Genomic DNA, 13,321 nt, shown 5'->3' on the forward strand with positions numbered 1-13,321 from the left:
TCCACTATATGCAGAGCTCCACATACACCCCCCCAAAACATCAGCAAGCCTCTGTCACTGTTGACCGATTGTTGGAATGGTGTTCTTTTTCTTATTAGCAGTTTTGTTCTTGCCACACATACAGTACCTGTGCAAATTATGACCAAATAACTCACCTTTGGTCTCATCAGACCATATAATCTGGATCCAAAACACATTTGGTTTGTTAAAATGCATGATGACATACTGCAATTTCTTTCATTTTGTGACAATTTATAAAAGCAAAAATCTAACAAGCCTCTTTAAAGGACCGTTTAGTTTGTAGGACTCTCATGTAATGTAGCCTAATTTAGCAAACCTACTACAAAATGAGTTAGTTTATCTTGTCATAAGTAGCACTACATAACAGTTTACATTGTTGTGCCTACATTTCCATACATCCATTATTTGAACCTCTATCCTGTTAAAGTTACAAGGATACTTACTGTAAATTACACTTCAAATCTGTAAACACATTCTTGATGTTTGTTGCCATGGTGACTTCATCACTTTATCCGATGTGTCCAGAAAATCTGTGTCAGGGCAGTTGTATTAAAATTTTTTACCATTTATTCCATGTGCACATGACTCTGTGTTTGTAGGAACAGGTTCAGTAGTGTATGGTCAAATCTGTTTAGCTATGTGTGTGTCTGTGTATATGTGCGGGGTGTGTTTAAGAAGTTTTGCCAGAAGGCAGAAGAGGGAACAATCTGTCTTGTGGGTGGGTGGAGTCTTTGATGATACTGGTGGCTCTGTTCAGTGCAGTGTTTATGAAACATGTCCTGTATGGATGCAAGAGGAGTCCCGATCTTTTGTGCTGTTCTTACCAGCCTGTGCAGGGGCTTTTGGTCTGAGACACTGCAGCCTCCATAACAGATGGAGATGCAGTTGGTCAACATGCTTTCTGTGCAGCCTCTGGTGAGGATGGGAAGGTTAACTTTGGCTTTTCTCAACCATTGCAGGAAGTACAGCCATTGCTGGACTGCCTCACCACGGTGAAGGTCTTTAGGGTCCATGTCAGGTAACTTGTGATGTATATTTCCAAGAACTTAGTGCTTTATTTGTGTTGTCTGCAAACAAATGAACAGCAGTGGATTCAGCAGACTGCCTTGTGGGGCCCAGGGGTTTGGAGTGTGGCTTTTCTAAATTGTTTCCACCAATTGCAACTGACTGTGGTCTGTCTGTGATGTCTGGTGTGTTAATGTGAAATTTAGCCCATTGTTCATAACATTATTCCAAGTCTACCAGATTGCTTGGTTGTCTGCTGTGTACAAACCTCTAGTCTCCAAATTACAGTTTGGACAAACCAATCTACCTTCAAAACTCACGATCAGGAGAGAAAGGGAGCTTACTATAGGAATCTAGAACAGATGGTACAATGACAGCACACAGGTGTGGAGGAGCATGAGGAACATCATGGGTTACAGGATTAGCAGCCAGGTATTTCAGGAAAGTGCGGTTCGGGCCAGTGTTTCCAATGTATTGATATAAAACCCCAAATCCACTGCTACTTTAACGAAATTATGAGGAAGTTACTTGGTAAATAACCTGGAAAATACTGCAATTTTTTTTTAAAATTACTAGTTGTTTTTCTACTAGTCTATTTCCCCAAATGTCAAATTACTCCCTTAAGTATTGGCCAATAGACATCTAGTCATCAATGATAAACCCCAGATTTCTGTAAGACTTTGTAAGGACAATCACTGGAAATTGAAGATGAGAACTTCTGACTTTAAGAGACTGAGCTAATAATATCTTCTTATTCAGACAAAGATGTCAGAGATGCACAGAAATGCAAGATGAGATGGATTAGGGACCATTAGATGGACCATTAGGAAAGCTTTTTTGTAGAATGTCCACTTTCATTTCACCAGACTGGTAACGTCAATGTTGATGCAAGAAAAATAATCAGATTGAAGACTGTCTTCTAAGGATCTTGACCAGGAATGATAGAAGGTGGAAGGTTCTGTAATTCTTCACAAGGGAGATGGCAGGACAATGGGCTTCTCAACGGTGGGCTAACCTAGGCCTGTTTACTTGTGACGAGACGTGTGATAGTTGTAAGACATGCTTGGATTTAGTTTGGGTGCTACAGCTTGCAGGAAGGTGGAGGGGATGGGGTCCAGGGGACAGACAGTAGGATGACCTGAGAGGGGCAGTGAGAATGTGTATTTCAATTAAATACTAACATTGAATAGAGTAACTAGTTTAATTAAAAAAAACAAAAAAAAAAAACAGGTGTTAACTGGGATAGAAATGCAAAGAAAGACGAGCACTATTACACTGGACTCCACAGTACAGTTAAAATGTATCTTTCCTGTGCTTATATTTGAAGTAAAGTATGTAAAGAATATTAAGCTTTTCCTACATTAAATATCTTGCTTCTACCTGAAACACTCCTCCAGGTGGTATCATCTAGAGGTACCTTTTCAGTTTGAAGGGAGAACCGGTTGACCAAGACTACAGCATTCATAATATGAACACACAATGTGAAGTGAAAAACTTCCATATGTAGACTGGAGCAGTTCCCCAAAAAGCACAGACATAGTTTAATATAGAAAAAGCAAAAGATTTAATACCATTTAAGGCAATATGTGCTCCTTAAGAACAACTACAGAAGGCAAGTTCAAAATTGGTAAAATCATCTTTCAAAAACATGTAGTGCATTTTCAGAATTTTAGAATGTTTTAAAAGGTATGTCCTCAAACCAGAGTCGTCCAAACATCTATTCAACACAGAAACAAAACGCAGATCATATGTCCTTTTAGAATAAATACTGTACATAGCTCTGTGTTTACAACTACATGCCTGGACACCCAAGCTGCCCCATCTCTTTTCCATAAACCATTTTGAGTGTAATCACCGAATCACAAGAGGGAATGTGGGTGAAGTGCTAGGGTTGCTATGGTGCATATACTGACAAGTTGACATTCTGCTATCTGTCATCTTGAACAGTGCAGTAAACAGAGCTTAACTGGTCTATGTGACACTGTCTTCTGTTCTCGTTGTAATGTTAGGCAACACTTGCTGATGGGCTCTGCTGCTTCACTACTGTCAGCCTTGAGACAAAATACTGCTGGAACACACACACACACACACACACACACACACACACACACACACACACGACTACTGTAACATGCCTACATGGACAATGTGGTACAGTACAACAAGTTGTAGACACACACACAGTTCAAACATACAGTATATGATTAGCATACAATAAATACAGGATGTGCAGGTCATACACTGTTGCGTGGACACATTTTAAGCTACTTCAGGAGTTGATGTATAGTAATACACTTACAAATACACTGCAAATATACACATGCAACAACATGCACTTGCAGGCACTTTGCTTTGTTGGTGCTGTCAGTTTAGCCAAATCACTGTTGGAACTGCTCATCACTAGAGCACCTCATGGGCTTCTTCAGCCAGCAGAGGACAGATGCTGCGTAGGAGTGAGTGCAATTGCATGTGCCTGGGAGGTGTTATGTCGAGGAGTTTGTGTGTGTGTGGGAAAGAGAAGTCTGCCTAGCAGAAGCAGGATGGGCTAGTTTAGGGCCACTGGGCTATGTGCGCGCACACACACATCTGCCCAGTCATCTCCTCTCTCTCTGCTCCACAGTGGCCTCCCTTCAGTAAATAACACCATTCATTATCTGCATGGAACCCTGAAATCAACTCCATGGAATAGATTGGTGTGTTGGTGAATGCAGCAGATTTTTCTACTGAATATGTCCAAAAGCTGCTGCTGGGAGAAATGCTTGTAACTGTTGTCTTCAATCCTGCTAATTGAACTAACGGTTCTTGCACTCTCATTATTTCTCTGTTCCCATAATCATGCTGTGACACTCAAAATGTGCACGATGCAGATTGCTTGTAAAAACTGAAATGCTTCAAAATGGATAGTGGATAATGAGATAAAACTGCAGTCTTGAAAATGTATTTTTAAGCAGAAATGGAGTGTTGGATTAACTTGAATGTTTGACACACACACATGCACAACTGAGGCCGGCCAGTAAAATGAGACCAGCCCTTACTAAACTGAGCAGAATTAGGAATAGAGCAGCTATCAATCAACCACAAAGTCAGTGGTTCAATACCTGGGCACATGTCAAAGTGTCCTTGGGCAAGACACTGAACCCCAATTATACCTGGTGTGTGGTTGTTAATTGTAAGCAGGGGTGGGAGTAATGAGTCACATTTACTCATGTTACTGTAAAGTGCTGTAATGCTGCGTTTGATCTCAGACCTAACAGAATGTGCTGCTGTTTGTATAAATGGTAGAAATGATGGGAATCGATGTCTTTTTATGACCTTACTTTTTCTGTTATACTTAAGTTAACAGAATGATAACTGTATTCTGAAGAAGACATAAACATATTTCAGCTGTTGTAACATAATGTTTTATTCTATTTAAACATTGTGTCCATGCTTTTTATTATTTTAAGTCCTAGAGGATAAAAAAGGAACTAGTAAAATTTACCATCACAACTTTTTTTTTGTCTTTTTTTAACTTGAGTACATTTTTACACATCTTTATTCACTATGAATAAAGGTTTCTGCTGATTAACTAACTGTAATGGTCAAAGATCAATGACTTTCAGCTTGTCCCTTCAGGGGTCACCATAGCAGAATCTGTTCCGCACGTTGATTTGGTATGAGTTTTTACACCCGATGCCCTACCTGCCACAACCCTCCCATTTAGCCGGGCTCGGGACCAGCACCAAAGTGGCCCTTGATGGCTGGGCAGGGCAACACCTGGTGGGGTGGGATTCAAGCTCACAGCCTTCTGCATCCCAACCCAGTGCTCTACCAGTGAGCCACCAGGCCCCCTACAACTAACTATAATGGCAAATAACCAAATAGAACGGTCTATTTATGGCAGGTACAGTGAGTAAACATCTTTAAATTTAAATTATCAAACCATTGCTTCTTGGTAATATTCAGAAATGTTACAGCTGTAATTTGAGTAATAAGTTGCATGTAGTTTATAGATGGAGAATTATGAAGCTTTACAACAAAAGATTGCAACAAATTGGATGATTTTTTTTATTTAAAAAGTAATTCATCTAGTGAAAACACTACTACTTCAATTTCCATTCTTAAATTGAAGGATGTGCTGCTTTTCTTTTTGTTATGACATAATCTAAATTAAAGCTTTGACCTCTGCAATATGGACTAAAACACTGAATGATTAACGAAGAAGAAGAAAAAAAAAATCCAATTCCAGCTGTTAATATTGCTGGAGCTACTGTAGTCTAAATAGTAGAGAAATTCTCCACTGGTTGACAAACCCCTATTGTACTATTCCCCAACCCAGCTTGAGATTCATAAGTCTGCACTAAAACCTTCATAATGAGATGTGGGAAATGAAATCCAAAAACATAAGATGGCAAGGGGATCACAAACTGCATGTCTGCCAAGCAGATCTGCATTCTGTCATATATTTCCTCATTATTCCTCACAGATTTAGGGAGCATCTGTGAGCAGCTATTTTAATGCATTGCACAGACTCTCAACAAGACTCGACTCTGGAGTTTTGGCTAGAAAACTCCTGAACCTTTACATTCTTGTTCTAAAGCCATATACTGTTTATTTTCTTGTATGCTTATGGTACAGTACACGCTATCCTGTCCCCACAATCTAAAACCCATTACTCTTTATGAATTGCCTCTGTCTGTCTTACTTTATTCCTTCCTCAATTGACACTGCTCTCAACCACTGAAAAGCCCCCACCTCCACTTGATTCTTCCACCTGCATGCACCACTGTAGGATGGTGTTAGATGAATGATGTGCTTGGGGTCTGTCAGACATAACACCGGCTGAAGGTCAATTTTAGTTTCATCAGCCCACATATATTGTGTCATGCTCTCACAGGTTTAACATGATTTTTCTTTTTTTAACATTTGACCTGCTGCTTTGGGTCCTCAGTTGTCTTCCTGGAGTCCTTCACACCTGATTAGTCTAAATTGAGAGCAGGAAGTTGCAGGAAAGACCTAGGCAGTTTTTGTTTTTGGATGGATTAGATTCACAAAGTTGATCTGTGACAGAAATTTAAAAAAAAACTTAAAGTATTCTAAACTAAATCTAACCTTTAGGAAAAGCTACATTGCTAACTGTGATATTTGCACTGGTTTACTGAATTTTAAATCCTGAATGTTACATCAACTGTATTTTACAACTTCAATTTTTCACTTAACCCTTTTTGCCTCATTCAGTTTGCCTTCCAACATCTTCCCATTGCTTCAATAAACTGCTTTTAAGTAAACTGAGAAAACACTTTTTAAAATCATTTTTGGGGATCTGAGAACCAAAGTCTTAATTCATTTTAAAATCCACAGATAAACTTTTTCATCCAATTAAATCGTTTTATAGTCCTTCTTTCTATAGTGTTGTGAAATAAAAATATTTTTGCTTGAAAATGTATGTGTGATGGAAATGTCAATGGTCGTTCCACAAGCCCAATCTCAATCAAAAGGCATGAAAATCTGAAGCTTTATCAAGTCAGGGCTGTCGTTTACAATAGAAACTCAGGCGTGTCAATATTTGATGCCTAAAGTAATGACGAAGTTTAGGTCAAAAGTCCACATAGTGAGCTGTTTGGGATGGTTAGAGGACATAGCATAATACAGGATTTTTATATTTGTGATCACGAGCATCGTCCCCACAGCGTCAAATAGTGGTGCTCATGGGGCGTCTAATAGTGACGACAAACGTTGCATGTAGCATCCATAACAGATGCCAAAGGACATAATAAACTTCAAAATGTTATGCCTTGGGAAGTGTCATTATCTGCTGCCATGGCATAAATGTGTTTTGTCCGTAGATGGCGTAAATATATTGATCTGAAAGAAATAACCGAAAGACAAAGATGGGTAATGAATAATCATATGCAGTTGAATCCTATATAATTATTTAAACATACCAAAATTGCTATAATTTTTAACCCATGCACCTACTGGGTATTTCTAATGACAGTGAAACACTTAAAGGGTTTAGCCGAACTTAAAAATGGGTTAAGGAAAGTCTTTCCGTGTGTGTGTGTGTGTGTTTAGTTAAAGAATAGTGAACAACTTTAGTTTATTTCACTAGTTTTGTTTTGCACTTGGGTTTGTGACCTTTTATGTACCTGTAGTCCCCTTTCTATCTTTTCTATGGCAAACAATAAATATTTATAGGATCAAATTACACTGGGACTTTTTCGTTCTTTGCATTTTTTTTTTTTAAATCTATGGCAGAAACATTGGGATCTTTTCAGGGATCTGTGTGATCCTAATGTCAGGAGGCACAGAGGGCCATTGTTGTAGTTATGCTGGGACTAATGCTGCCGTGCTTTGTCAGGAAATGCATGTTGGAGGACAGAATTACATCGTGGGTTGTAGTAAAGAGGATAATGAGATGACTTTTGAAATCTAGTGAGTAGGAGGAATGTTTCAGTGTTTTGTTTTTTTTAGTTTATAGTTGTTTTTTTTTTTTTTTTAATTGAGTACATGTTTTACAGACTGCCCTGCTCACTTGTTCCCTGCTATTCCACCGTCAGGGGTCAAACGTGACACCACAGGGTTAGAGGTCAGTTAGTCAGAAGTGAGACATGAGTGTGCAGCACAATCGCTCAATGCTACAGAATACAAAGAGGCCGGCAAAGGTCTTGTTTGATGACAGAGGTTACAACCACACTTCACTCGTGGTTGCGTATGAAATCTGTGGTGTGTCCAGTTTGCAAAGGGTCAGGCTCATTTGTAAGCTGTCAAACAGAGAAGCAGGGACCGAGATCAAGAGCAGCTTACAGGGGCAGGTCCTACTCTCCAGGGGCAATAGATTCTGTTTGAAGTTCAGCATGAAGAGGAAATGATGGAGGGTGGGGTGGGTTGGGGGGGCAAAATGTGTGAGGCTAAAAGAATTGGGATACATGGAGTACCACAGAAAAAATTGTTTAAAGAGAGGCATAAAAACCAATGAGCTTGAATGATTAAAAAAGGGAAAAGTCAAAGAAAGCAAGAGAGTGGGTGTGAAATTCAGCAGATTAGAGGTTGAAAATTAGATGAAAACAAGACCTACAATTTGAGATGAGGTAAGAAAACAAAAAACTTGACTAATGGCTGCCAAGAAAATAAGACTTAACTGAAGAGGAGGTAAGAAGTGAGGAAGGACATGCTTTTCTCCTGCCAATACTCATCTGAGCATTAATGAATGTTCTTCTATGCAGAGATAAGCCAACATCTTATTTTCTCTCAAGCTCTGGAAACTAAACTGGCTGACCGCAGAGGGAATGAAACGCACACAGTCTGCAATAGTCAAAAGTCTCATTTTATTGACAGGGTACATACAAGATGCAGGTGGAGACAATTATGATTACTGGTAGATTTATAGTGCGCATGTTACAAAAAGACAAATGTTAACCAAAGTGGTTTACAACGGAAAATACAATTAAGCAGCTATAAAATAAACAAAGTAAATAACCTACTGAGCGTCATTCTAACTACTGCATAGTAATTGGTCTTACCTTAGTAGCACCCAAAGCACTTCTTCTCATTCACCCAATCACACGCACAGATAGGATAACTGCTCTGCAGCTCGCCTGCCCTCATCAGCAGCAACTAGTTGCAGCTCAATGTCTTGCTCAAGGACAGGTTAACGTGTGACAGGAGGAGACTTTTAGTCGTCCTTAGGAATTCCACCATGGAACAACATACTGTAGTTACAATTTTGGCGATTAATAGAATCATATTCTCATTATACTGCTGTAGTATCAAGTCAGTTATCTAATCAAATTATTTATAATATTTCAGTGTGTAAAGGCTGTTTAAGAGTTGCCACGGAAAAAGAAATGAGGTCAATTGTCGTATTGCTCGTGTCAAAAAAGTCAATGTTTTATAAAATGTAACCTATGAAAGATCAATTGCAGCCATTGTTGATAGAAATATAATTTTTCTTCTATTAGTAAAGGACACTAAGGAAGTGTAAATGTGACACATACACACATACGGTATGTAATACTGTCAACACATCTCACCTCTCAGTCCCTGCTTTTCCTATCAAACTTTCTCCACTACACTGTCTTACTTTCTGTAACCATTTTTCTGTCCCTGTCTGAATCTTATTCAATCTCATTCTCACCTCTGAAACCCTCCACTATCCATCTCCTCCTCCAGCCCCCCCCGATCCATCCTATTCTACTTCTTGGCATGACTGATTGCTAAAACTGGGCCGACTCTCCGCCACGCTGCCTGCAAAGTATCCCTTATAACGACAACTTTGTCACCACCAATACCCAGACCCTACGCGCATTGATTATCCCACATTGCAAGGAGATAATCAATGGGCGTGACCAGATTTTGAAACATGATGGGTCCGTGCTTGTGTTTAAATGAAGCTGATCTTGCTGGTTTTTAATCAGAAGCACAGAGGATGCTTAATCAAGCAGTATTCTGATGGATTCCCTGAATGGGAAGCCCATTCATCAAGTCAATTACACATTAATCATGAGCTCACGCGCAGATTTGGGAGAGAGACATGAGATGGGGCTACACTTTGTTCTTGGAATGAATCGCAAGCCGATATGTGTAAATGTCCCTTATCCATGGCAATGCTTTTGTGAATTATTACAATAAGTCTTTGGATGTTGTTCAGCAAATCATTCGTGATTTTTTTTTTTTTTTTTTTTTTTTTACAAGGACAAATTCTGGAAGTGGCTCAATTTGAACAATAGTCTATACATTTTAGTGCAGGACTAGTCTACGTCTACTTATATAGGCCCATATAATGTAATATAAGAATTATGGATTGCAGTGTCAATACAATCTCACAGTACTTTGAACATTGTACATGAAATTGAATGCAAGTTAAAAATCTATTCACTGCTTAGTGTGGACACAGTGTGACTGACATTTAAATATTGATAATCACATTTTGTCTCGCCTTTGGAGTGCACTGTACGGATCATTTGATTTGCATAATGCCCAGTGCCTGTTAGTATTGAGGTCACTAAATGTGAACTATTTCCACAAACCTCTGGCAGCTCCTATTAGTAAATCATTGAGACAGAGGAGCTTTGAAGATGTCAGAACAATGAAATATAACTTGTGAAAATGAGTTATATAAGAATTATATTACTATAAATTCTATAAGGATGTCAAGTACTTAAAGAATTTTCTAATTACATGCTCTGTGGTTAATTATCTAATTTAATCTCAGGCATTAAATTTTGCTGTTTTAAAAGTATTTAAAAATATTTCAATTGCAGATGAACTAATCAATGAATAATTGACTATACTTTTTTTTCACTGTCCATATGTGATAATGACCATACAAATTACAAATATGACTTAATATGTCAAGAAAAGGAGCCAGGGCTCAGATATGCTCAGTGGGGGTTCAGTTTCTTGTCCAGGGACACTTTGACATTTGGGCTGAATTGACCCTACGTTTAATTGGTGCCCACTCTACTGAACCACGGCTGCCTCCTCAACACCCTAACCTAATACAGAATCCGATTAGTCAGCTTAAAATCGACTGTATTTTTTGGCTTGTTTTGAATTTACAAATGAAAAAATGAACACATTATTTTTACAGCCTTGACCTTTTCAGTGCAGGAGTTTTCCTTGTAACACAATATATGTATAAGAGCCTTTAATTATAAGTAAGATGTAAAAGTATCTAAGAAAACTATAAATAATGAAAACCCATCCATGTCTTGTACATTGTAATCAAACAAGATGACTTCACAGCCAGTATGATACAAGAGATATAAGGAGAGCGACTAAACATTTATTCAAAGTGGGTATGTGAGTATTACTTAAAACAACATGTGTATAAACCTATATTTTAATTTTTACACATCTAGTATCTGATCAAGCAGGCTCGAGAGTGGTTCCTCAATCTTCAATCTACGTGAATCTTCTAAGCTTTTACCTGGGGCTTCATTCCCTGTGTTTGCTCTCTGATTCAGGCTGAGAAGCAGCTAGCGTTGCAGCAGGTGTGAGTCCTCATCTTCCTATAAATTGCAATTAACCTGAAAATTGGGTGCTTGTGAACAAGCTTAATTTACTGCAGGTAGTCTGCATAAATGAATAATTAAAATACTGAGTAAAATCAAGTCAAGTCAATGATGACTCAAGGGTGCAGAACTACTCAGGACTCTTACCAGTTTTCACAGAATGATGACACTTTATTGGAGCTCATCAGGTTGCTTCAGGGGGCTGATCAATATTGCAGGCCTCCACTGGTTGATAGAACATTTTCACCATACTTGATTACAGATAACATCAATTTCTTAAAAAAAAAAGAAACAAACACACCCCTATGCTGTGTGCTCAATTCTGTCCAGTGATGCATATTTCTACATGTTGATGCACACAAAAGCTGAAAGGAACCACCACTCCAAAAGGAGTCATCTATTAAAAATGTGTCTAAATGCTGTTAAATGGACTAACTTAGTAGATGACATGTTGGGCAACCGCATTTGTCAGAACCACTTTTGCATCACAAATTAGCACAGACATGGAGCATTATTTTTTAATCGTAAAAAAACCAATTCATCATCCTTAGGTGCCCTTAATTTAACATGAGGGCAGTCAATCATAGCAGTTACATTTGAGAGTGTGGACACTGCTGCAAATTGGGTTTTAATAGCTGCCTGTTCACCTGCAGTGTGACCGAATGGATTCAGTGCTATGATAATTCCTTTCAAATTGTACCAGGCACCAGGAGTCTTTCTTTTAACTACGTGAATACAAAAAAGTGGCAGCTTTTGTGTATTCATCAGTCAAATAGAGGTCAAAGAGTGATGCAAAACATCAACGTACACATGCTGTTGCACTAAAGTAGCCACTGTGTATTGCTGTGACATGCGTTCTGTGCTAAAATCCATGTGTAAAATAATATACCAGATTGAACTGCTATACTTTTGTCCATTATTTAAGTTTACTGAATGTAGCCATGCTGCCTCTTTTATTTATTTATTTATTTTTTTTTAAAGGGAAGTAAGGCTGACTAAAATATGGTAGCTTCTATAATGAAGGAACACTACGATACAAAAACATGTGTTAATAGCTACGTCCCACTTACTTAGCCTTGTTTACCCTGTGATCATGAGGCATACATTGTGTATTAATGAAGTCTGTGCTCACGAGCAGCAAGCCTAAGGAAAACATTAGATTTGATTTGTCTTTTGGTGCATGTAATATAGTTAAGGACGTATTACAATTAAATCAAGTGGCTTTAAAAATACTAAATATTACTATTAGATAAAAATGTGGGATTTGGGGCCTTGCATCATCAAAATATCTGACGGTGTTGTTTGGGCTTCTGACAGGGTCAGACCCTGTCCAACTATAGCTAAGTGCTTTCACCCTTCTCTAGGTTTTAAGCCATGAATTGTTGTATATTATTGGCCCATCTAAGCCAATAGATATCTCTCCCAGAACCCCTTTCTCCTCTGGCAGTCCCCAAGACCATATTTCTCCTGTCAGTTCACATCCAGACCTGGACTAAGCCAGCTGGCCTTTCTCAATCACTGTCCCTAGCCAGAAAGCCATAGGGTTTGCTCTATCCGCTGAACTATTTCAGCCAGAAAAAGTCACTTTCCCCCCTGTGCCAAAACAGCAAAGAGCCATATGCACATTAAGTTTTGATGCACAGCAGAGCTGCAAAATATTGTAAAAAAAGAGACCAGCAAACAAAATTTTTACTTCTAGTTTTAAAACAATGCGTTTAAGTGTAGAGCCCCTAAAGTTATAACAACGCAAGTGCTAATGGTTTAGTTTACTATGAAAGTGCTGCCACACTTGGGAAGATTATCTGCTTTTCTATTCACTCTGCTTCACTTTCTCTTATAGATTTTTGCCTGCAAATCCTCATTGACGTGTCTATCCACATAGCCTCAGAAGCCAATCTAGATAACCTCAGTAAAGTTAGATTACAAGAGTCAGATAAGTCAGCCCCAAACTGCAGAAACCTCGCTGGTATCAAACACAAACCCACTTCAGTGTTTAGGTGCATAATAAAAAAAAGTCACAATGGACCACAGATTGTCACTAAGGGATCAAATGTAATCTGCTTTGCAGAACATTGATTTGACAAAAAAACTTTCTTAAATGTGATGAGACATGTCATGATCTTGTGAAATGTAGACGAAATATGTTGAATTAGGGATATAATTGTTTTATTCCAGTTGCAACTGAAGCAATTTTTTTTTTCTTTAGTGCAAGTTTGATATTTTCTTTCTAAAAATACATCTTCCATAAACGGCTAACTTGTTCTACTACAACCCCAATTCCAAAAATGTTGGGACAATGT

This window comes from Channa argus, chromosome 21, assembly GCF_033026475.1.
Source record: "Channa argus isolate prfri chromosome 21, Channa argus male v1.0, whole genome shotgun sequence".
NCBI classification, from domain to species: Eukaryota; Metazoa; Chordata; class Actinopteri; order Anabantiformes; family Channidae; genus Channa; species Channa argus.